Source organism: Choloepus didactylus, chromosome 1 (genome assembly GCF_015220235.1).
Source record: "Choloepus didactylus isolate mChoDid1 chromosome 1, mChoDid1.pri, whole genome shotgun sequence".
Taxonomy (NCBI): domain Eukaryota; kingdom Metazoa; phylum Chordata; class Mammalia; order Pilosa; family Megalonychidae; genus Choloepus; species Choloepus didactylus.
Window position 1 is genome coordinate 4,181,480 of NC_051307.1, and position 26,508 is coordinate 4,207,987.

General features: G+C 47.3%; 1 pseudogene; it reads right to left on the minus strand.

Moving 5' to 3' along the window:
• Window positions 1–456: 456 nt before the first annotated feature.
• LOC119541712 lies at window positions 457–26,230 on the minus strand (annotated as a pseudogene).
• Between the last annotated feature and the right edge of the window lie 278 nt (window positions 26,231–26,508).

Sequence of the window (26,508 nt, forward strand, 5' to 3'; positions counted from 1 at the left end):
CCAGTCCACGGCCACCCTCCAACTCTCCAAGCTCAGTCGTCACCCAAGCCTCTCTCTGCTTGTTGGGGACTTGTAGCTCGTAGCTTGTAGCGAGCAGTCCAGGTTTGTTAATTAAAACCCCAGTTGGAGCTCAGCTGAGCTATATTTGCCTGCTTGGCGAGAGCTGCACTCTAGCACGATGAGGCTTTGCAGCTCGGTCAATGGGGGAGGGGGCTGCGTGCTTGAATCCACAATTTTTACTTACAGATTTAATGCTGTGATCTCAGGGATTCCTCCCAATTCAGGTTGGTGTATGATGAGTGGACAGTCACGTTTGCCCCCCCCACAGTTATTCCAGATTATTTACTAGTTGTTCCGAGTTGTTTAGTAGTTGTTCCAGGGGGATAAACTAGCTTCCACTCCTCTCTATGCCACCAGCTTAGAGCCCAATCTGAACCACATTTTTAATTGCCAGCATTAGGTATTGTTCTTGGTAGAAGCATCTTTGTTTCTTTTTTTTGTATACCAATTAAAAACCCTGGCCATATTGACTTCAGTGGTAGTAAATTGACCTCGAAGAAAGTCTAAGGTCTTCTTCAAGAGAATCAAGATTCTTTGTGGCAGTTGATAAATCCTTTTCCAATAATGCCTGCACTTCATCAATATCCTTTTCAAGCATTAGTTTAGCTCCAACCACAGATGCACTTTATTAGTAGAAGGAATTGAAGCTTTGTGGTATAGGTTATCTGCCAGTAGGAATCTGGTCTCCAATGAATTGATGGATTCTTTTTTTTTTTTTTTGCATGTATTTCAGAATTTTCAGAGTCTGCCTAATTTCAGGAATGTGACCTTTTAGCTTCCTTTTTTTTTTTGAGCAAGTTTGAGTTCTATAAACTTATGCTTCTGGTACTGTTAGTCCAGCTGCTTTAGTACTGTATCTGCAGTCTCATTCCCAGGTTGTTTCTTGAAGAAATCTATGTCTTCCACAAACATAGCTTTGGAATCTCCAGGTAGAGCTGCCACCCATTTCTTGAGGCCACTTCTCCAAAGCCATAAGCGTCCTTAGTGCCACACTGCCACTTTGATGAGTGTTCTGGTTTGCTAATGCTGCCATTATGCAAAATACCAGAATGGATTGGCTTTTATAAATGGGGTTTATTTGGTTACAAATTTACAGTCTGAAGGCCATGAAAATGTCCAAATTAAGGTATCAACATGAGTATACCTTCATCGAAGGAAGGCCAATAATGTCCAGAAAACCTCTGTTACCTGGGAAGGCACGTGGCTGGCATCTGCTGATCATAGGTTGTGTTCCAGCTCCTCTCTCAGCTCCTGTGCGGTCTTCAAAATGTTGCTTTTGGTGCGTTTTGTCCTCTCTTAGCTTCTCCGGAGCAAATATTGGGCTAGCATTTCCAAAGTGTCAGCAAAAATCTGCTTTCAATGGCTGTCTCCAAAATGTCTCTCTTAGCTGCCCTCCAAATTGTCACTCTCAGCTGCTCTGAGGTCCTTCTGTTTGTGAGCTCTTTTGTAGGACTCCAGTGATTAATCAAGACCCATGCTGAATAGGCGGGGCCACACCTCCATGGAAATAATCTAATCATGGGTATTACCCACAGTTGGGTGGGTCACATCTCCATGGAAACAACCTAGTCCAAAGATTCCAACCTAACCAACACTAATATGTCTGCCCCCACAAGATTGCACTAAAGAATATGGCATTTGGGGGGACATAATACATCCAAACCAGCACAATGAGTTTGTTTATTAGATCTAGTAGCTTTGTTGTAGATTTTTTGGGATTTTCTATATATGGGCTCATGTCATCTACAAATAGTGAAGGTTTTACTTCTTCCTTTCCAGTTTGGATGTCTTTTATTTATTTTTCTTCCCCAACTGCTCTGGCTAGAACTTACAGATCTTAGAGGGAAATGTTGAATAACAGTGGTGACAGTGGGCATCCTTGTCTTGTTCCAGATCTTAGAGGGGAAGCTTTCAGTTTTTCACTGTTGAGTAAGATGCTAGCTATAGGTTTTTCTTATATGCCTTTTATCATATTGAGAAAGTTTCCTTTGATTCCTATTTTTCTACGCATTTTAATCCAGAAAGTATGCTGAATTTTGTCAAATGCCTTTTGTGAATCAGTTGAGATGATCAGGTGGGTTTCCCTCCTCATTTTGTTAATGTGTATTACATTAATTGATTTTCTTATATTGAGCCACCCTTGCATACCTGGGATAAAACCCACTTGGTCATAGTTTATAATTCTTTTAATGTGCTATTGGATATAATTTGCAAGTATTTTGTTGAGAACTTTTGCATCTCTATTCATAAAAGAAATTGGTCTGTAATTTTCTTGTAGTATTTTTATCTGGCTTTGGTATTAGGGTGATGTTGGCCTCATAGAATGACTTAGGTAGTGTTCCCTCCTCTTCAATTCTTTGGAAGAGTTTGAGCAGGATTCGTATTAATTCTTCTTGGAATGATTCGTAGAGTTCACTTGTGAAGCCATCTGTTTGGATGTTTTTGATGACTGATTCAATCTCTTTACTTGTAATTGGTCTTTGTGATCTTCTGTTTCTTCTAGAGTCAGTGTAGGTTGTTCATGTATTTCTAGGAATCTGTCCATTTCATCTAGGTTGTCTAATTTGTGGGCATACAGTTGTTCATAGTATCCTATTATGGTTCTTTTTAACTTCTGTGTGGTCAGTAGTATGTCTCTCTATCATTTCTGATTTTATTTATTTTCATCTCTCTTTTTCTTTGTCAGTCTAAAGGTTTGTTAATTTTATTGATCTTTTCAAAGAACCAACTTTTGGTTTTGTTAATGCTCTGGTTTTTTAATTCTAAATTTCATTATTTCTGCTCTAATCTTTGTTATTTCTCTCCTTCTGCTTGCTTTGGGTTTACCTTGCTGTTATTTTTCTAGTTCCTCCAGTTGTGAGGTTAGGTCTTTGATTTTAGCTCTTCTTTTTAAATGTGTTTAAACCCATAAGTATCCCTCTCAGCACTGTCTTCGCTGTACCCCATAAATTTTGATATGTTGTGTTCTCATTTTCATTAGTCTTAAGATATTTACTGATTTCCCTTGCAATTTCTTCTTTGACCCACTGATTAAGGGTGTTGTTTAACTTACATTATATTTGTGGATTTTCCAGTTCTCTGCCAGTTACTGGTTTCTGGCTTCATTCTGTTATGGCCCTTCCCAGTCTGTATACCTTTTGTGTTCTTTTCTTGACTTATTGCACTGGATAAAACTTCTAGAGTGATGTTGGCTAGGAGTATCAAGAGAAAACATCATTGCTTTTTTCTAATCGTTGGGGTTAAGTGTCCAGTTTTTCACCATTAAGTATGATGTTAACTGTAGGTTTTTGGTAGATGTTCTTTATTGTGCTAAGGAAGTTTTCTCCTGTTCCTAGCTTGCTGAGAGGATTTTGTTTGTTTGTTTTTACTGATGAGTGGGTGTTGGATTTTGCCAAGTGGTTTTTTGCCTCAGTTATATGATCTTGGTTGTTCTTCTTTAGTCTAGCATGGTAGATTACATTAATTGATTTTCTTTTCTTTTTTTTTTTTTTTTATCCCCACAGAACATTGACTGATTTTTGCATGCTGAACCAGCCTTGCACACCTAGAATAAATCCATCTGGTATGGTGTGAAATTCTTTTTATACATTCTTAGAGGGTGCATTTTTGGTAGCTGTGACTCCACAGACTTTCTGTTTCTTTTTGGGGACAGCTGGACCTGCTGTTTTCTGTTCTCCTTTAGGTTTCTGTTCTAGTTTGCTAATGCTGCCAGAATGCAAAACACCAGAAATGGATTGGCTTTTATAAAGGGGGTTTATTTGGTTACACAGTTACAGTCTTAAGGCCATAAAGTGTCCAAGGTAATGCATCAACATTCAGGTAACTTCACTGGAGGATGGACAATGGGGTTCAGAAAACCTCTGTTAGCTGAGAAGGCATGTGGCTGGTGTCTGCTTCTGAGTTCTGGTTTCAAAATGGCTTTCTCCCAGAACGTTCCTCTTTAGGCTTCAGCTTCTCTCCAAAATGTCACTCTCAGTTGCTCTGGGGGTGTTTCTCCTCTCTTAGCTTCTCTGGAGCAAAAGTCTGCTTTCAAAGGCCGTCTCCAAAATGTCTCTGTAAACTGCAGCTCCTCTCTCAGCTCCTGTGCTTTCTTCAAAGTGTCCCTCTTGGCTGTAGCTCCCCTTCAAAGTGTCACTCTCAGGTGCACTAAGTTCCTTCTGTTTGTCGGCTCATTTATATGGCTCCAGTGATTTAATTTAGACCCACCCTGAATGGGTGGGGTAACACCTCCATGGAAATTATCCAATCAGGCATCACCCACAGTTGGGTGGGGTGCATCTCCATGGAAACTCTCAAAGAATTACAATCTAATCAACACTGATACATCCGCCCACACAAGACAACATCAAGGAAATGGCATCTGGGGGGACATAACACATTCAAACTGGCACAGTCTCCAGTGGCATGAAAGAGTCAATCTGCTTTCAGCAGGATCCCAGGTTCCATCAGAAGCCATATCTTAAAGTCCCTCTCTCTTGTCTTGCCTGTGTGCTTCGTGACACCAGTGATCATCCCAGATTAAGTTCATCCATCTTTTCCAGCCTTCTCTGTGTGTTGGGATTTCTCTTTGCCCTTCCAGAGCGTCACATACTGCAAACCATCCAGGGCTGCTGCAGGATTCCCTGACGCTGTCCAGGACACGTGCCACTGAAAACCTCTTATGATGGATTCCCATTTGGAGCATCCCAGTGCAGGACACAAGTGACACAGAGAATGAAGCGTTTCTGGAATGCAACCGTGACCTGGTCCCTATTCAATGGAATCATGACTTAAAATATTTCTAATGGGTAATTCTGTTGCACTGTCTTCTCAGATGTGGTTTCCCTTTCAGAGTTTTGTGGAACATCAGTCGCAGGGATCAAACCCTTACTTGCCTAGGATCTCAAATTTAGGAAGTTTCTGTTTTATTTTAGAATCGATTATTGGATTTGCCACGTTGGAAGCTGCTGGTGATCCTGACCACATGACTTTCGGGGGGGAGAGGGACTAAAGCATGGAAGTAGAGCCAGTGAGTATAGACAGCTTTTTTGTGGGGGGTGAGTGGTGGAGCTTTGCTTTAAACGGCCGTGGAAGAACGGGCTGTGGCTGGGAGGGGGCTGGCTCTGGGGAAGAGTTTTGTGAACATGGGAGATACCGTGGTCTGTTTGTGGGAGTGACCAGCAGAGGACAACGAGGACGGTGTTGGAGAGAGGGAGGACGGCAGGGGGGATGCCCACGAGAAGGTGGGAGGGCCTGGCGTCCGTGCCTGATTTCCGGCCTTTTGCATCTGGAGTGGGGACGTGGTAATTTCATCAGCAAAACGGGAAGCTCTTAAGATGCTGTTGGAAGAGTGTTGACCAACGTACACATGCATGGGGCGCCTTAAAAAGACACAGTGTGTGGATGGATGAGTAGAAAAATGGGGCAAAACACTAAATGAAAATAGGGTGGGGGGGATGATTTGGGTGTTCTTTTTTACACTTATTTTTTATTCTTATTCTGATTCTTTCTGGAGTAAGGAAAATGTTCAAAATAGATTGGGGTGATGAATGCACAGCTATGTGATGGTGCTATGAACAGTTGATTGTACACCATGGGTGATTGTATGGTATGTGAATATATCTCCATAAAACTGAATTTAATTAAAAAAATCAAATGGAATTTGGTGCTTTGCTGTTTGACAGGTAGAATAGTTAGGTTGGGCCTGCAAAATTAGGTAAGATTAATGAGAAGATTTTAAGAGAATTTAAAGTATTTCAAGTACCATAAGTACCAATGGCAATTTGGTTGAAACTGAAAAACCTACTTTCTAAGCAAAAACTATTATCTTACTTATAGGTACTGAGTAAAATATTTAAGTTTGTTCATATCAACAGTTGTGAACTCTTTAAAAATAAAATTGTAGAATGCAGAAAAAAAAAAGACATAGAGTGTTTCTGCCCTGAGACCTTCCTTGCGCTCTTACAGTCACGCCTCCCCCTTACTGCTCTTGGACCCGGGCAGGTGGCCCCATGCAGGTTTAGGAGGTAAAGCCCTTTATCTGGAACCCTAGAAATTTCCTCGAAATTTTCTAAGTTCGCCTTTTGGATGTGGGAACGGCTGGTTCCCATCTTTGCCGTTTGGGGGATTCTCTGACCCTCTATTCCCACCCCCTGCCATGTGAGATCAGTCAGTCCATCCCTGGCTCTGTGGCTTCAGCTGTGCACAAGTGTGCCTATCTGTGTGCATGTATGTGTGTACACGTGTCTGTGTGCATGTGCGCGTCTGTGCGTGTGCATGTGTATGTGTATCTGCGTGTGCATGTATGTGCATGTGTCTGTGTGCATGTGTGTGAGTGCGTGTGTCCATGTGTGCGAGCGTGTGTGCATGTGTATGTGTAAGTGTGTGCATGTCTGTGTGCATGTGTACATTTGTGCCTATGTGTGTATGCATGTGCATGTGTGTGTGCATGTGTGCCTGTGTATATGTGTGCAAGTGTCTGTATGTGTATCTGTGCATCTATGTGTGTGTGCATGCACGTGTGCACACCCAGCTTTGTGGCCCGTCTGTTTTCTAACAGGTGCTCTTCCTTGTAAAGCACCCGGAGATGATGAGGCAGTGTCGGGCTTTTCCCCCGTGTGTCCCGCCCTTCCAGTTTTTGGCTATTATGACTAAAACTTCCGTGAACATTTCTGTACCTTTTTGTGGACATGCGTTTTCATTTGTTTTGGGAAAGTGCCTAGGAGTAGAGTCGCTGGGTCATCAGAGTCGTAACTACATTAAAAGCTGCCGTTTCTCTAGGGTGGTTGGACCATTTCACTGCACCCCCCTCCCCTGCTCTGTGACAGCTCCACGGGCTCCACTCCTGGCCAACACGGTGTTGTGCTGCTAGGGGTTCTTAAAACGCCTAATTAAAAATAAAATTTTATCTGAAGTGCACGTACTTTGCAGAAAATGCAAAAGCACAGAGCTGCTGGTGCTGGCAGGCTTGGCCGACTCAGTGCCTGTGGCGAGTCACGGGACCTCACTGAGCTCTGAGAAGGGCAGGGGACCCGCCTCCTGGAGCTCTGGAAATTGAGTGTGAAACAATCTTCCTCTGTCTCTGCATGTCTCCGTCTTCCTTACCGCAGCACTCGGCACACAGCAAGCCCTTAGTCGATATTAGCTTATTACAGATGCAATAAGAATTATCTATGTGTGTGTGTCTCTGTGTGTATGTGAGTATATAATTCTTTTCTAGAACCGTAAACTGTAGAGCATTATACAAAACATTCAGGAATAATGACTGGGCTCCCACGGGTCCCAGGCTCCGGGGTCACCGAGCCGATGATGGATCCAAGCTCTTGTGATTCTTACTGCAGTTCCTCCATGCAGCTCTCAATCAGCTGTACATAGGGGGAAAGGGCGAGTAGATTACTGTACAGAATGCAGAGGCGCCTGGAAACGCGAGACCCAGCCCCTTTCAGCAGACCCCTCCCCGCTGGCCTTTCTCTCTGACCCTCCATTGATCACGCAGGCTGGGGGGCCTGGGGAGGGGATGCGGTGGGACCACAGGTGACCTGCAAAGCGGTGGGGGTGGGCTGTGGCCCAGAGCTCAGCATGTTGTTTTATTTTAATTAAATTGTGCAGCAGGTGCATTATTCCCTACAATGGAGGGGAACGCTCACAGAAGGGCTGGTTATGCATTCTGTACCTGTTTTGGAACTCACCAGTCCTGTGTGATTTGTGTTCAAATGCCAGGTGCCCTCTGCCGATTCTCTGCTAATTGCAGAACCAGATTCCCTGCTGGTTCCAGACTCCTGCTGGACCTGGGGTCAGTAGGGTGACACCTCAGCGGGTGCTTCCAGAATCCCTGTGGTGGGGTTCAGGCACCACACGCAGCAGGGCGCTCTGGGTTCCCAGCTCAGAACAAACACCTGTGCAGGTCAGTCCTGCTTACCAACTCCCTTTGCTTTAATTTTTCCATCTGAATACAAGTTTACTTGTCCATTGGGGAGACTGTCGGTCAGTCAAGGTGCCCAAATCGTAAGTGGACAGTATGGAGACTTGTCCCTCGTGTAATCAGGCCCCTGTCAAGAAGACCTCTGCACCTCACAAGACCCCTCACCCTCATCTATTCATTGCCCCCCCACCCCCACCCCCGGGTAGCCATAACCCCAATTCTGATGCTGTGTCTTGCTTTGTCTGCTCTTGAACTTGGTTTGTGTGGAATTGCCCAGGGAATGCCCTTTGGGGTCCGGCCTTTTCACCCAAAGCCCCGTAGTGAGATTCATCCCTGTGGTCTCAGGTACTTAGAGTTAAGTCGTTTCCGGTTTTGGGCTTTAGCGTCGAGTGTGCTGTGAAGCTTCTCAAGGGTGTCATGTTTGATGGATGCCAGCGCCTGTCCAAGTATGAGAGTTAAGGCACAAAATGAATGAAAGAAAGATCCTGAATTAGAATTGAGATACGTTTTCTGGAACTTGTGCTTAGTCTGTGAGTTGTACTTGATGTTGGTGGAGTTGGCCTGCCCCTCTTACCCACACATGCACACCTTACCCAGCGTGCTCCTCCATCAGCGGGGCCGAGCAGGCTGGAGCAATCCGCCGTGAGTTAAGAGGTGTGCACCGCCTCTTTTTATTTTTCAGTTTCTTCTCTAAGACCTTCAGAGCTTTGGAAGAGTGAGTCTAAGGTGTTCTGGTTTGCTAAAGCTGCCAAAATGCAAAATACCAGAGATGGATTGACTTTTATAAAGCGGATTTATTAGGTTACAAATGTACAGTTCTAAGGGCATAAAAGTATTCAAACTAAGGCATCAACAAGAGGATTATCTTCACTGAAGAACAGCCAATGGCGTCCGGAACACCTCTGTCAGCTGGGAAGGCACGTGGCTGGTGTCTGCTGGTCCTTTGCTCCCGGATTGTGTTCCTTTTAGCTTCTGATTCCAGTGGCTTCTCTTTAAGTGTCTGTGGGTTCTCACTTAGCTTCTCCAGGGCAAACTCTGAGCTTCATCTCTTATGCTAAGCTAAGAGATCTAAACATCTAAACATCTTCCTGTTTGCATCTCCAAGTGTTTCCATCTGTGTCAGCCCCTGAGCTCTCTTAAGGACTCCAGTAAACTAATTAAGACCCACCCTGAATGGGCGGGGTCACACCTCTATGGAAACAACCTAATCAGAAGATCCCACCCGCAATAGGTCTGTCCCCACAAGATTGCATTTAAAGAACATGGCTTTGGGGTACATAATAGGTTCAAACTAGCATGGAGGGCATCGCAAGCGATTTCCACGGAAGTACCGTTTCCCGTGCTTTGGCTCAGTGCCTCAGGCCCAGTGTTGTCACCCGCCATTGCATCCTTTTCACAACCGCCCAGGAAGTGGTTGTCTTTTCATGCCAGGAACCGAGGCTGAGTGTCCAGCCCAAGTTACACGGCTGTAGGTGTCAGCGTTGTGCATCCACCTCGGTCGCCTGCCTTCCCCGTCCGTACTTCCTGCATCCTACACTGCCATCCCTGGAAGGAGACCCTGCTTTATTTGTCCTCCTGTCCCTGAGGCTCATATCAGATGAGGCCCCGGGAATGGAGGGATCTCTGAGTGGATGAGAACCGCTGCCTGCCAGTGGAGGGCTGGGAAAACCCATCTGCAGAGGGACGGCCAAGGCGTTTGCTAAACCCTCCCAGTCTGCCTGGGGTTACTCTTCATTCCTTTACTCATTGCAAGACTGGGACATATTTTTTGTTTTCCTTTTTCCATATCATTTAAGAGTAAGTTGCCAACATGACATCCCAGCCCCAGACACTGCAGAGGGTACTTTTTGCAAACAAGGACATTTTCCTCCAAGCCACAGGTCAACCCTGAAGACCAGGAGATCGACGTGGATGCATGGCTGTTACCAAATCCTTAGACCTCAGTGAAGTTCCCCCAGTGGTCCGGTGATGTTCTTTAGAGCAGGAGGACCTGGCCCAGTGTCACCCCCGCAGTGCTGGGTCCTGTCGCTTACGTCACCAGTGATCGGGGGCAGCTCCTCACTTCTGCTTGGCCTTCATGACCCTGAACTTCTGACGACCACAGAACGTCCCTCATGTTGGGTCGTCAGATGTTTCCTCGTCTAGATTCAGGAGATGCCTCTTGGGCGGGCACACCACAGAGATGATGCTGGCTCTCGTTGGGTCCTTGGAGGGTCCATGACTGCGATCTGTCCCGGTCCGGGAGGCATCAGCTTGGATCACGGGATTAAGGTGGTGCCTGACACTTTCACAGTAAACTAGTAAAATGTTGAAGTTACTATTTTTACTTTCATAATCCGTAAGTATTTTGGGGGAAGATGCTTTGAGATTATGTAAATATCTCCTTCTCATCAAAATTTCATCTACTAGTTTTGGTACACACTGGTGTTTCTTGGCTGAATTAATGACTACTTTGCTTGTCAAAAGATGATTTTCTAATTCTGTTATTCTGTCAACACTCAAGAGTCAGCAGTGTTCCACTGTTGTGAAAGACTTCTCCTCTCCCCACTGATTGATTGATTTATATCAGGACTCAAGGATTGGCATTTTATTTAATGGGCTATAATTTGTTACTCCCCTTATTTACTTGCATGTTCCAGTTGCCCCAGATTTGGCAGAGGGCACACCTTCAGCCTGGCTCTCTGTTGTTTTTTGATGCGTCTCCCTCATTCTTTGAGCACACCCTCACTTTCTGGTACACAGAGAATTGGGCACAGCCTGTGCCTTCCCTGACCCAGTCCTGGGATCAGCCCTTTCTCCAAGGATCCCTGGCTCCTTATATTGGAGAAGGGGCTTTAGAAGCCAAGATCTGGGTGCTTGTGTGCTCATGGCTACTGAGGTCCAAGGCTGCCTCATGCACAGAGCAAGGAGATGGATGCATGAACATGTGAGGGGTCCAGAACCTGCAAGGGGTGAGGTGGGCTTCTTCCCAGGAATTTGGGGGGGCTGGGGACGAAGGCAGTGGACATCGGTGTGGCAGAGCCCAAGCAGAATGAACAGGGCATCCAGCTGGGGCCAGCTTCCGTCTGGAGCCCTCGCTCCTCAACCTGCTTGGCTCCGAGACCCTGCCAGGTTGCTGACCTCACTGGCCCCCAGCACAGACCTTTCCTCTTCCTGGATAAGTTCTGACATCCTATGCTGGACCCCACACCATTTGGTGAGGACACCCTCCTCAGCCCACATGGCCCTTCCTGGCCTCGGTGCTGCCCCTTTCCCTGCAGATGCCCTCTCCACTCCACAGGTGCTCCAGCCCCCTGCACTGCTGCCTCTTCCCTTGCTCACCAGTCCCATGCAATGGCTTTTAGGCTGAATTATTAAGGAAGAGAGGGAGAGAGGGAGGAAGGAAAGGAGGGAAAGAAGGGAGGAAGAGGAGGAGGGGGAAAGAAGTTGGGTATTTATGGATTTTTATATTTCTTCTTGTATTTTGGCTCTGTAAATTCTGAAACGATTCCATCAATGGCTCATAGGTTCAAGATTGACCTGAGGAATAGTTCTTTTTACCACCAAGCAAGGACCCTCATTTTCCTAATAGTGCTCTTTAACTCAAAGTCAGTTTAACTGGATATTAAAATTGCGACATCTGCTTTCTTTTGGTTAATATTTTCTTGGTACGTATTCCCTACCCTTTCCTCTACACTTCTTGCTTCATTATATTTCAGGTGTGTCACTTGCAAATAATAGGTGGCTGAATTTTTTCTTCTCACTCTAAGAAATGTGTCTTTAATTGACAAGTTTAATATATTTACATGAAATGTAATGCTGGTACATTTAGACTAAGTTTTGCTATCTTACTTTGTGTTTCCTATTTACAGATCCTTTCCCCTGCTGCTTTCCTCTCCTCCCCCACCTTCTTTTGGATTTAGATTTTTTTTTTACAACACCCCCCCCCCCCGACTTTGCCACACTCCACTGTTTGGCAGGTTATACATTCTATTTCTTTTCTTTTAGTGCCAGGATCTGATAAAACAAAGGACATTTATTATAGAAGGACAGTGGCAGCACAGCCACCCCTTGCTGGCAATGAGAATTCAAGCCTTGGTTTCCTCTGAGATGGGAAGGGAGAAAGCCCCTCTTTGAAGTGCTGTCAGGAGGCTGCGTCCCTCCTGCCAAACCCACCTGCCCACGGGCAGGACCATGGAGGTGCATCTTCTGTTTCCCCTAAAATCAGCCCCAGACCCTGTGCTGTGCAGATGGATTTCCCAGCCATCTGGGGTCGGGGGTAGGGTGTAGAGCTGCGCATGAACCAGCTTGGTTTTCCACTGGCATAATCTCTCCAGGGAAGGAAACAAACGATTCAGATGGCACGATCCTGATTTAATGCAGATGGGAATTCACTGCTGAAGAAAAATAGCAGTATATTTAGTGAGATGTATACACAGCAGTATGTAGTAAAATGAGTGTTTCTTCTCAGAGATGGAAACTCGATTTAAGCTGGGGGATACTGCTGCCCAGCGAAAGAGTGTGTTTCCCTATGAGATGGGGGAGGAAAGGACTCCCAGGGAGTTTTTAATCCTGTTCTCCTTCTTGGCATGTAGTCCTGATGGCTGGTGCTCTTGCAGCTATTTTGGCCCATGAGGCACTGCAGCAAGAGCAGGAAGATGCTTACTTAATAAACACACATACAAACTTTTTATGTGCCAGTCCTTGCTCTAAGTGTTTTATAAATGTTAACTCATTTTGTCCTCACAGCAACCACACGAGGTAACAATTGTTATTATTTTATTACACAGGTGAGGAAACTGAGGCAGAGGGTGAGGTTAAGTCTCTTGCCAAGATCCGTGCAGTGATGAGTGGCAGAGCGGAAGCTCTGACAGCGGAGTCGGCACTGTTGACCTCTGCGCCTTGCCACCTCCCTCAGGGACTGCAGTGGTGTCTCCGCTCTGGCTCAGGGAAGTCCACACCTGAACTTCTTTTCATGAGAGAAGAATAGAATTCTGGCTTCTTTAAGCCACTATTGTTTTCCAAAAATGCTATATGTAGCAAACCCAGTTCTTCACAGTAGAAAATTCTCATAGGATTGTAAGTTCACTGTGATGGTTGGGTTCATGTGTCAACTTGGCTAGGTGGCCTAGCTGTCTGGTCAAGCGGGCACTGGCCTGACGATTGCTGTGAGGCTATTTGAGGCTGGTTTGTCGGATCATCAATCAATTGACTGCAGCTGACTGATGACTCATCAAGGGGCGTGCTTCCACAGTGAGAGAATGCAATTGGCTGGATTTGGTCCGGGTGATCAGTTGGAGGCTTATAAGCTGGACGGTTAGAGAAACCTTCACTTCTTCTTCAGCTGCTCAGTGAAGCTTTTCCTGGGGAGCTCGTTGAAGTTGCCAGTTCGTTTCCTGAGGAGTTCGTCAAAGTTGTCGGTTCGTTTCCCGAGGAGTTCGTCGGACGTCTTCCTTGGAGTTGACAGCTTGTTGACGGCTCTGCAGAATTTGGACTCGTGTGCTCCCGCAGTTGCGTGAGTCACTTTTACAATTTGATAATAAGAGACATCTCTCATTGATTCTGTTTCCAAGGAGAACCCTAACTAATACAACTTGGTACCGAGAGTGGTTCTTGAGAAACGGAATCTTTAAATGGGCTTTTACAATTTGTTTTCTACTCTGATTAGATTCAGAGGCACTAATGACTCTATTTCCAATAATCAAGAGGGTACTAAGAGTCCATGGCAGGAGTTGGCAAAGGAAATACGCAAAATAGCACCATTTGATTCTCCTAATTGTGCTCTAGTACGAAGCGAGGCTCTGGGTGACAGCGTTTTCGACACTTTCAGGGAGTTTTGCAGTATTAAGAGGTATAATGATGTTGGCTGGCTGCTCTTAGATACTTTAGATACAGTTGTAAGAGAAAGGGATGAGCTAAAGGCTTCAAATTCAAAACTTGAATGCCGTATGACAGATGTAAAGGGTTCCATCTGTGCCCTGAAAGAAAATCTTATTTCCTGTGCCCGCAGACTGGAGGTTTCTGAAAATCAGACACAGTCTCTTATTGTGCGAGTAGCACATTTACAGCTTAAACTAAAATCTCAACCTCTCAGGGTGTCTGCTGTTAAAGTAAAGGCATTGATTGGAAAAGAATGGGACCCGGAAACTTGGGATGGGGACATATGGATTGATAATAATGACAGTGAGGACATTGGAACCCTGGATTCTGCTGGGTCATTGTTAGATTTACCTGTAGAGGGCTGTTCTGGGGAAACAGCTTCTCTGCCTCCAGTCTGCCCTAAGGAGCCTGCCACGCAACTCCCACCTAAGGAGATTGACCCTTCAATGCCTGCTAATCTTGTAATCACCTCCCCTGAGGAAGCAGCCCTCACTCTTTTGTCTGGAGAGATTAATCCTGTTTTAAGAGATGAAAATGCAACAGAGTGCCCTGAGGTGAATGGCTTGAGAGATAATTCTAACTCTTTTCATGACCCACCCCCACCACCAGTTTTTGCTTCAAGACCTATAACTAGGCTCAAGTCCCAACAAGCCCCAAAGGGTGAGGTACAAAGTGTGACCCATGAGGAAGTACGCTATACTCCAAAAGAACTGTATGAGTTTTCCAACTTATACAGACAGAAACCAGGGGAATATGTGTGGGAATGGATATTGAGAGTGTGGGATAATGGTGGAAGGAATATAAGGTTGGATCAGGCTGAATTTACTGATATGGGCCCACTAAGCAGAGATTCTGCATTCAATGTTGTAGCTCGAGGAGTTAGAAAGGGTGTTAACAGTTTGTTTGGGTGGCTGGCTGAAACATGGATCAAAAGGTGGCCGACATTACCAGAAGTTGAAATGCCAGAACTGCCCTGGTATAATGTGGAGGAGGGGATTCAAAGGCTTAGAGAGACTGGAATGTTAGAGTGGATTTATCATGGAAAACCTGCTCACACAGCCCTGGAATGTCCAGAGGACACACCTTTTACCAAGACTGTGAGGAATAAATTTGTGAGACTAGCTCCATCATCCCTGAAGAGCTCTGTAGTCGCCCTTCTCTGTAGGTCAGATATTACTGTAGGAACTGCTGTCACTGAACTGGAATCCTTAAACACAATGGGGATAATCGGGTCCTGAGTCAGCAGAAGCCAAGTGGCTGCAGTTAATCCCCACAGACAAGGTGGGCATGGCTACCATAATGGAAAACAGGCTCAAAGCAGCAATCAAAATAATATGACTCGCAGAGACTTATGGCGTTGGCTAGTGGATCATGGAGTACCAAGTAGTAAAATAGATGGGCAATCGACTAAATTCTTGTTTGAACTATATAAGCAGAAGAATTCTAGGCCACGTGAACAAAAATCTCCCTTGAATTACAAAAACAGAGAGTCACGGCCCCTTAATCAAGTCCCAGACTTGAGACAGTTTACAGATCCAGAGCCTCTTGAATGAAGGGAAGGCCGGGTACCCTTGGAGAAGGACCCTGTCACACTGCCAAAAATTTATACTGTTAATCTTCCTCCCAGCCTTCCCCAGGGGGACCTACGGCCTTTTACCAGGGTGACTGTGCATTGGGGAAAAGGAAATGATCAGATATTTTGTGGATTATTAGACACTGGGTCAGAAGTGACATTAATTCCCGGAGACCCAAAACGTCACTCTGGTCTACCAGTCAGAGTTGGGGCTTATGGAGGTCAGATGATTGATGGAGTTTTAGCCCAGGTCCATCTCACAGTGGGTCCAGTGGGTCCCCGGACCCATTCTGTGGTTATTTCCCCAGTGCCGGAATGCATAATTGGAATAGACATACTCAGCAACTGGCAGAATCCTCACATTGGTTCCTTGACTCCTGGATTAAGGGCTATTATGGTGGGAAAGGCCAAGTGGAAGCCACTAGAGCTGCCCCTGTCTAGCAAAGTAGTGAACCAGAAGCAATACCGGATTCCTGGAGGGATTGCAGAGATTAATGCCACTCTTAAGGACTTGAAGGATGCAGGGGTGGTGATTCCCACCACATCCCCATTCAACTCTCCTATTTGGCCTGTGCAGAAAACAGATGGGTCTTGGAGGATGACAGTGGATTATCGTAAGCTTAACCAGGTGGTGACTCCAATTGCAGCTGCTGTCCCAGATGTGGTATCATTGCTTGAGCAAATCAACACATCCCCTGGTACCTGGTATGCAGCTATTGATCTGGCAAATGCTTTTTTCTCAATTGCTGTCAGCAAGGACCACCAGAAACAGTTTGCATTTAGCTGGCAAGGCCAGCAGTTTACATTCACTGTGCTACCTCAGGGTTATATCAACTCTCCAGCCCTATGTCATAATATTGTCTGCAGGAATCTTGATCATTTCTCCCTCCCACAAGACATCACACTGGTCTATTATATTGATGATATCATGTTGATTGGACCTAGTGAGCAAGAAGTAGCAACTACTCTAGATTTGTTGGTAAGGTATTTGTGTGGCAGAGGATGGGAGATAAATCCAACAAAAATACAGGGGCCTTCCACCTCAGTAAAATTTCTAGGTGTCCAGTGGTGTGGGGCCTGTCGAGATATTCCTTCTAAGGTGAAGGATAAGCTGCTGCATCTGGCCCCTCCTACAACCAAAAAAGAGGCACAAAGCTTAGTTGGCCTCTTTGGGTTTTGGAGACAACATATTCCTCATTTGGGTGTGCTACTCCGGCCCATTTACCGAGTGACCAGAAAAGCTTCTAGTTTTGAGTGGGGACCGGAGAAAGATGAGGCTCTGCAACAGGTCCAGGCTGCTGTGCAAGCTGTTCTGCCGCTTGGACCATATGATCCAGCTGAACCAATGGTGCTGGAAGTGTCAGTGGCAAATAGAGATGCTGTTTGGAGCCTTTGGCAGGCTCCTATAGGAGAATCACAATGCAGGCCCTTAGGATTTTGGAGTAAAGCTTTACCATCCTCTGCAGATAACTACTCTCCATTTGAGAAACAACTGTTGGCCTGCTAGTGGGCCTTAGTAGAGACAGAACGCTTAACCATGGGCCACCAAGTTACCATGAGACCTGAGTTACCTATCATGAGCTGGGTGTTATCTGACCCACCAAGCCATAAAGTTGGGTGTGCACAGCAGCACTCCATCATAAAATGGAAATGGTATATACAAGATAGAGCTCGAGCAGGTCCTGAAGGTACAAGTAAGTTACATGAGGAAGTGGCCCAAATGCCCATGGCCCCCACTCCTTCCACCTTACCTTTTCTTGCCCAGCCCACAGCTATGGCATCTTGGGGAGTTCCTTACAGTCAGTTGACTGAGGAAGAGAAGACTCGGGCCTGGTTTACAGATGGTTCTGCACGATATGCAGGTACCACCCGAAAGTGGACAGCTGCAGCACTGCAGCCCCTTTCTGGGATATCCCTGAAGGACAGTGGTGAGGGGAAATCCTCCCAGTGGGCAGAACTTCAAGCAGTGCACCTGGTTGTTCACTTTGCTTGGAAGGAGAACTGGCCAGAGGTGCATCTGTGTACTGATTCCTGGGCTGTTGCTGATGGTTTGGCTGGATGGTCAGGGACTTGGAAGGAACGTGATTGGAAGATTGATGACAAAGAAGTCTGGGGAAGGGGTATGTGGATAGACCTTTCTGAGTGGGCAAACAACATGAAGATATTTGTGTCCCATGTGAATGCTCAGCAGAGGGTGACTTCAGCAGAAGAAGGTTTTAATAACCAAGTGGATAAAATGACCCGTTTGGTGGATACCAATCAGCCTCTTTCCCCAGCAACTCCTGTCATTGCCCAATGGGCTCATGAACAAAGTGGTCATGGTGGTAGGGATGGAGGTTATGCATGGGCTCAGCAACATGGACTTCCACTCACCAAGGCTGACCTGGCCACAGCCACTGCTGAGTGTCCAATTTGCCAGCAGCAGAGACCCACACTCAGTCCCCGATATGGCACCATTCCTCGGGGTGATCAGCCTGCTACCTGGTGGCAGGTTGATTACATCGGACCACTTCCATCATGGAAAGGGCAGTGATTTGTTCTTACTGGAATAGACACATACTCCGGATATGGGTTTGCCTTCCCTGCATGACATGCTTCTGCCAAAACTACAATACGTGGACTTACAGAATGCCTCATCCACCGTCATGGTATTCCACACAGCATTGCTTCTGACCAAGGAACCCACTTCACAGCAAGTAAAGTGAGGGAATGGGCACATGCTCATGGAATTCTGTGGTCTTACCATGTTCCCCATCATCCAGCAGCAGCTGGGTTGACAGAACGGTGGAATGGCCTGTTGAAGACTCAATTACGGCACCAACTAGGTGGCAATACCTTGCAGGGCTGGGGCAGTGTTCTCCAGGAGGCTGTGTATGCTCTGAATCAGCGTCCACTCTATGGTGCTGTTTCTCCCATAGCCAGGATTCATGGGTCCAGGAATCAAGGGGTGGAAACAGGAGTAGCACCACTCACTATCACTCCTAGTGATCCACTAGGGAAATTTTTGCTTCCTGTCCCTGCAAGTTTAAGCTCTGCTGGTCTACAAGTCTTGGTTCCAAAAGGAGGAGTGCTTCCACCAGGAAACACAACAATAATCCCATTGAACTGGAAGTTAAGGCTGCCACCTGGCCACTTTGGGCTTCTTATGCCTCTGAATCAACAGGCAAGTAAGGGGATTACTGTACTGGCTGGGGTGATTGATCCTGACTATCAAGGGGAAATAGCACTGCAACTACACAATGGAAGTAAAGAAGAGTTTTCCTGGCATACAGGAGATCCTCTGGGGCGTCTCTTAGTACTACCATGCCCCGTGATTCAAGTCAATGGAAAACTGCAACAACCCAATCCAGGCAGGACTACCAATGGCCAAGAAACTTCAGGAATGAAGGTTTGGGTCACCCCACCAGGCAAAGAACCACGGCCAGCTGAAGTGCTTGCTGAGGGTAAAGGGAACATGGAATGGGTAGTGGAAGAAGGTCGTGATAAATATGAACTACGGCCACGTGACCAGTTACAGAAACGAGGACTATGATGATATGGATATTTCCTCCTCGTTTTGTTATGATTATGTTTGTATTTGTCTGTGAAAAAAATATTTTTGCTTTCTTCTCTGTCTTATCCCCTTATCATATGGCATAAGCTGTAATGTTCATTTTGAAGATATGGTTTTAGGTGATGTGTACAACTGCCAAGTTGACAAGGGGTGGACTGTGATGGTTGGGTTCATGTGTCAACTTGGCTAGGTGGCCTAGCTGTCTGGTCAAGCGGGCACTGGCCTGACGATTCCTGTGAGACTATTTGAGGCTGGTTTGTCGGATCATCAGTCAATTGACTGCAGCTGACTGATGACTCATCAAGGGGCGTGCTTCCACAGTGAGAGAATGCAATTGGCTGGATTTGGTCCGGGTGATCAGTTGGAGGCTTATAAGCCGGACGGTTAGAGAAACCTTCACTTCTTCTTCAGCTGCTCAGTGAAGCTTTTCCTGGGGAGCTCATCGAAGTTGCCAGTTCGTTTCCTGAGGAGTTCGTCAAAGTTGTTGGTTCGTTTCCTGAGGAGTTTGTCAAAGTTGCCGGTTCGTTTCCTGAGGAGTTCGTCAAAGTTGTCGGTTCGTTTCCCGAGGAGTTCGTCGGACGTCTTCCTTGGAGTTGACAGCTTGTTGACGGCTCTGCAGAATTTGGACTCGTGTAAAAGTGAGTCACTTTTACAATTTGATAATACGAGACATCTCTCATTGATTCTGTTTCCAAGGAGAACCCTAACTAATACATTCACTTTGCTCTGGTGAGAAAACCTGGTGAAGAGAGGAAAGCTGACCGTGTGGCCGTGCTCACCCAGACAACTTAAGCACAAGGCTGAGAGTGTCCTGGGAAAAGGGAAAATGGATGACTGGTTCTGGCTTAGCCTCTTGGATGCCCAAACAAATGCCAGGCAATGGGTTGGCTTCAACAATGGGAATCAATGGCTCTTGTTTTGTTTTTTTTTTAAATTGAGATTGTTCACAAACCATACAATTATCCAAAAATCCAATGTGTACAATCAATTGCCCACAATACTATCATATAGCTGTGCATCCATCACCACAATTTTAATTTTTTTTCAATTTTTGGAACATTTTCATTACTCCAGAAAATAAATACAGACAAAAAAAGGAAACTCAAATCCTCCCGTACCTGTAACCAACCCCCTCCATTATTGATTCATAGTTTTGGTATAGTACATTGTTGCTGTCGATGAAAGAACGTTAAAATACTACTAACTGTAGTATATAGTTTGCAATAGGTATATATATTTTTCCTATATGCCCCTCTATTATTAACTTCTAGTTATAGTGTCATACATTTGTTTTAGTTCATGAGAGAGATTTCTAATATTTGTACAGTTAATCATGGACATTGTCCACCACAAGATTCACTGTTTTATACATTCCCATCTTTTAACCTCCAACTTTCCTTCTGGTGACATACATGACTCTGAGCTTCCCCTTTCCACCTCATTCACACACCATTCAGCACTGTTAGTTATTCTCACAATGTGCTACCATCACCTGTGTCCATTTCTAAATGTTTAAGTTCACCCTAGTTGAACATTCTGCTCATAATAAGCAACCACTCCCCATTCTTTAGCTTCATTCTATATTCTGGTAACTTACATTTCATGTCTATGAGTTTACATATTATATTCAGTTCATATCAGTGAGACCCTGAAATATTTGTCTTTATGTGTCTGTCTTATTTCACTCAATATAGTGCCCTCAAGGTTTCTTCATCAACCCATTTTTTTTAAAGACAGTTTTGTTCACATACCATAGATTCCATCCTTAGTAAACAATTGATGGTTCCCTGTATAATCATGTATTTATGTATTCAGTACCATCACCACTATCTATATAAGGACATCTCCATTTCTTCCACAAAGAAGGAGGAAGAGTCAAAGAAGGTAGAGAGACAAAAAAAAAAAAAAAAAAGAGAAAAAAAACATGACAGCAAGGAAGCAGCAAAAGGAAAGATAGCATTAAATTAAAATAGAATAAAGAGTCAGAAAACATCACCAATGCCAAGACTCCCATACCTCTCCCTTATTCCCCCCTCCATATGTATTTAGCCTTGGTATATTGCCTTTGTTGTATTAAAGGAAGCATAATACAATGTTTCTGTTAATTATAGTCTCTAGTTTGCATTGACTGTATTTTTCCCCCAATACCACCCTATTTTTAACACCTTGCAATGTTGACATTCATTTGTTCTACCTCATGTAAAAATATATTTGTACCTTTTATTACAATCTTTGAATACCCTAGGTTTCACTGAGTTATACAGTCCCAGTCTTTATCTTTCCTATTTCCTTCTGGTGTCTCACATGCTCCTAACCTCCCTCTTTCAACCATACTCAGTCATCTTTGTTCAGTGTACTTACATTGCTGTGCAACCGTCATCCAAAATTGTGTTCCAAACCTCTCACTCCTGTCTTTTCCTTTCTGTCTATAGTGCTCCCTTTAGTGTTTCCTGTAGAGGTTTCTTGTTCACAAACTCTGTCTTTGTCTGTTTGTCAGAGAATATTTTAAGCTCTCCCTCCTATTTGAAGGATAGTTTTGCTGGTTATAGGATCCTTGGTTGGCAGTTTTTCTCTTTCAGTAGCTTAAATATATCACCCCACTTCCTTCTTGCCTCCATGGTTTCTACTGAGAAATCTGCACATATTCTTATCAAACTTCCTTTGTGTGTGATGGATTGCTTTTCTCTTGCTGCTTTCAGAATTCTCTCTTTGTCTTTGATGTTTGATAATCTGATTATTAAGTGTCTTGGCATAGGTCTATTCAGATCTATTCTGTTTGGGGTACATTGTGCTTCTTGGATCTGTAATTTTATGTCTTTCATAAGAGATGGGAAATTTCCGTTGATTATTTCCTCTATTATTGCTTCTGCCTCCTTTCCCTTCTCTTCTCCTTCTGGGACACCAATGACATGTACATTCCTGCATTTTATGTTGTCATTCAGTTCCTGGAGATGTTGCTCATATTTTTCCATTCTTTTCTCTATCTGTTCTTTTGCGTGTAGGCTTTCAGTTGCCCTGTTCTCCAGTTCCTGAGTGTTTTCTTCTGCCTCTTGAGATCTGCTATTGTATGTTTCCATTGTGTCTTTCATCTCTTGTGTTGCACCTTTCATTTCCATAGATTCTGCCAGTTGTTTTTTTGAACTTTTGATTTCTACCTTATGTATGCCCAGTGTTTTCATTATATGCTTCATCTCTTTTGCCATATCTTCCCTAAACTTTTTGAATTGGTTTAGCATTAGTTGTTTCAATTCCTGTATCTCAGCTGAAGTATAAGTTTTTTCCTTTGGGCCATAATTTCATTTTTCTTAGTGTAGGTTGTAGTTTTCTGTTGTCTAGACATCTGGTTTCCTTGGTTACCCCAATCAGGTTTTCCCAGACCAGAACAGGCTCAGGTCTTGGAAGGAGGCAATAGTATCCAGTTTCCCTGAGGGTGTGTGCGGTCGCGTTTGCTGCTTCGTGGGGGGGGGCAGCCGGTTGCTGAACCCTCGGCTCTCGGCGTTGCTCTGAGGGTACCGGCGGCGGGGGCTCTTTCCCGGAGGCGAGGGCGAGGCGGGGGACTGGGCCCTAGTCCCCGGCGGAGGCGTGCAAGGAGGGCGGCGAGAAGGAGCAGGCGGGACACGGTACTTTGAGGGATGATGAACAAACAAAGAGAGAAAGACAGAAAGGAGGACAGCAAAGTAATGGAGGGGAAGAGGGAGAGCGTTAGGAAGAATGGGGGTTATAGAAGAAAAGAAGGAGAGGCAGCCGGGATAATTGGGGAAGGGAGGAGCGGCTCCGGAGCGGCGAGGGAGAGGCGGCCCCTAACGCGGAGCGGCGAGGGAGAGGCGGCCCCTAACGCGGAGCGGCGAGGGAGAGGCGGCTCCGGAAGCGGCGAAGGAGAGGCGGCCCTTACCTTGCAGGCGAGGAGAAGGGAAGCTGGAGAGGCGTCCGGGCGAGCGGGCGACCTGCTAAACCGTCGTGTGGAGAAGTCCTCACACGGGGCACCAGTTGCGGTCGCGTTTGCTGCTTCGTGGGGGGGGGGGGGGCGGCCGGTTGCTGAACCCTCGGCTCTCGGCGTTGCTCTGAGGGTACCGGCGGCGGGGGCTCTTTCCCGGAGGCGAGGGCGAGGCGGGGGACTGGGCCCTAGTCCCCGGCGGAGGCGTGCAAGGAGGGCGGCGAGAAGGAGCAGGCGGGACACGGTTCTTTGAGGGTGTGGAAAACCAAGAGAGCGAGAGAGAGATTTATTAGGGGAGAGCACCAGCTTATATTGGGTGATTAGGGGGCGGGGTAGCTGTAGAGGTCAAAGGCTTGGATTGGTTCAGAGAGGGTGCAGAGGTTGATAGACAGGGGGCGGGAGTTGTTCCGGTAACTGAGCATGCTCACTAGAGGTGGGGGAGTTGCTCTGGCAACGAGGAGTGTCCGAGCAGGACAAGGGGGTGGGGAAAAGGCGGTTCCCTCCGGCAAGCCTCTCCCAACAGTGGTATTTTGGGTGAGGAAATGGGGCCTGCCTCCGGCCTCACTTTCCCAGGCCCGGGGGGCTGTGGAGGGCGCTGTCGCCCGTGCCCACCACCCTCCCCAGGGGCGGATCCGGTCCCCTGGCCCAGGCCCGCCAAGTTGAAGCACGTAATCAGTGTCCCGCAGGTGTGTCTTAGAAGATTAGTACACCCTGTGAGGCCTCAAGTCACTGTGCTTTTCCGACCAGCAGGTGGTGCCTGTCAGCCTGTCTCTCCTGACTGGTGTAAGGAGGTGTGGCCTGTGGCTGTTTTCCCCCAGGCTCTGGGGTCTGGTTTTGAATGGAAGATGCATAGTAGAGCTTGGCACCACCTCTTTCCTCTTAGGGAAAATACACCCCTTGGTGTATTTGAATAGTCTCTCTGACTCTGCTATCTCCACCCTTGTCTGGGTCAGAGTGCTGGAAACTGAAAATGATTGAGGCTTTCTCCACTGAGCCAAAAAAGGGACAGAAATCTCCCCTTCAGGGCCAGTCCATGGCCTCCCTCAGTTTCACCCATCAGCCAGAGATAGCACCCTGTCCTCTGGGCTCTGCCTCCCTCCCAGAGAGGTCCTCCAGCTCTCCAAGGTCAGTCGTCATCAAAAGCCTCTGTCTGCTTGTTGGGGATTTGTAGCTTGTATTGAGCAGTCAACATTTGTTAATTAAAATCTCGGTTGGAGCTGTGCTGAGATACATTTGCTTGTTCTGAGAGTGCTGCTCTCTAGCACAGAGAGGCTTTGCAGTTCAGCTGCCATGGGGGAGGAAGCTCTCGGTGCGAGTCCACAGTTTTTACTTACAGATTTTATGCTGTGATCTCGGGCATTCCTCCTAATCCATGTTGGTGTATGATGTGTGGACAGTCTGTCCCCCAGCAGTTATTCCAGATTATTTACTAGTTGTTCCTGGTTGTTTATTAGTTGTTCCAGGGAACCTAACTAGCTTCCACTCCTCTCTATGCCACCATCTTCTGTTTCCCAGCTCTCGGTTTTGAAGCTAGGAAGTCCAAAATCAAGGCGTCAGCAAGGCTCTCCTTTACCCAGAAGGCTGTGGCATTCCAGGGCTGGCTGCCGGCCATCCTTGGTCCTTGACTTTTCTAACACATGGCAGTGAACATGGCGGCCTCCCCTGGCCTCTCCCTTCTCTTCCGGGATCTGTTGACTTCCAGCTCCTGGCTGCTCCATCTGGCTTCTCTCTCTGTGACCTTCCCTATAAGGCCTTCAATAATAGGATTAAGACCCATCCTGATGGGGGTGGGCCACACCTTAACTGAAGTAGCCTCATCAAAAGGTCCTACTTCCAATGAGTTCACACTCACAGGGATGGATTGAGTTTAAGAGCATGTATTTCTGGGGTACGTAGCTTCCAGTGCCTACAAGGTTTCACAAGGGAAGTTGAGGTAAAGAAGCCCCAGCTCCATTCTCCACAGAGCCAGCCAGCCCCCCACACCTCACTGGGGAGGTTGAAGTGGGAACAGCCCCCAGCACGGGGCATCTGGGGTCCAGGCGGCTGTGCAGCCGTGCTCCCCTCAGCACCTTCTCAGGGGCACAGGGGCTGGTGTCCAGGCGGGGTAAGGGCCTGGGCTGGGGTGTCTGTTCCTGGGGCTGCACAGGCAGTGATGTGCCGACCACATGGGCAGAAGGCACTGGGCCTCCTGGTCTCCTGGGGATGGGAGGTTGGTGCAAATCAACACAATGTCTCGTGCCTCCAGGTCACCCCGCTGCTCCATCTGGTGCCATCGCTGGGTGGAAAGAAGCACTGGAAGTGGAGCTCGTGCTGGCCAGTGCTTGGAGCTGCCCAGCCAGGAGCATGCCGCTGCCTGGGGTGCCGGTCAGTGGGCAGGTGAGCCCCCGGGGCTGCTCAGATGGCTTCCGGACCCGATAAGCCTGTTGGTTCTCAACTGGGGCGAGTCTGTTCCCAGGCATCGTTTAGTAATGTCTGGAGGCATTTGTGGCTGTCCCAGCTGGACGTTCTGTGGCACGTGGTGCTGCTAAACATCTTCCACAGGACGGCGCACAGCCCAGACGCCCCGGATGCCTGGACCAGTTGGTGTGCACTGTTTGTGAGCTGGGAGGGACACTGAGGCCTCGAAGGACCCTCCCGGGGCTCAGCTTCTGTCAGAGCACCTCAGGGGTCCGCTGCTGCCCGGGGCCCTAAGTGACCTCAGAGAACACAAGGCCGGGTGGCTCCTGTGCTGGGCTGTGGACAGCGACTTCAATTGGCCGGGAACACTCACTGAGCCACCACCACCGCGGATGCCTCACACCCCCCTTCCAACCAGCTGCGCTGCAATTCGGGGAAGGCTGGGGGAGGGGAGGGAGGGGTTGTGCAAAGCCGGGAATGACCTTTGGAAATGACCCAGTGAAGAAAACTCAACCACCTGTGCCTGCAAAGGGGCAGGGGGATGGGGGTGGGGTGGCGGCAGCACTGGGACCTGTGGAGGGACAGGCGGGGGCACTGGGTCCTGCGGAGGGACGGGGGACACTGGCCGGTCGAGGGTGCCGGGCTCTGGGTCCGCCCCATGCTCTGCGTCCATCTAATTCCTCAGCCGCCTGCGCAGTGGGGGCCGCGGCCCTCGTGTGGGCACCTTGCCCATCTGCTGAGGTGCAGAGCTGGGGTCCAGGCCCCCCAACTGCAGGGTGCATGGTCTTCATACAGGTGAGAGAGTCCAAGCCAGGGAAGGGGCAGTGGGGGGCTGCATGCTGAGGGACAGGGAGGCCCCCACAGCGCCCAGGAGAGCCGTGGCTGGACCTGGCTGCTTGGGGTCGTCTGTGGCTGCTGACCCTCGGTGTTGGCCCCTGTGGGCAGCTGAATCATGGCCCCCAGAGACAGCCCCGGCCTGATCCCCAGAACTTGTGACCGTCACAGATGCTTTTCCCATGTGACTGAATGAAGGAGTTTGAGGTGGGGACGCTATCCCGGATTATCTGGGGGCCCAGTGTCACCCCAGGGACCTTGGGCGCCGGAGAAGGAGGTGTGTGGTGGAAGGAGAGGCTGGGGCGACGCGAAGCTGGAAAGGGCTGCGGGCGAGGCAGCCGGGGGCCTCTCGGAGCCGGACGAGGCCCAGGACCGATTCTCCCAGGACTTCCAGAAAG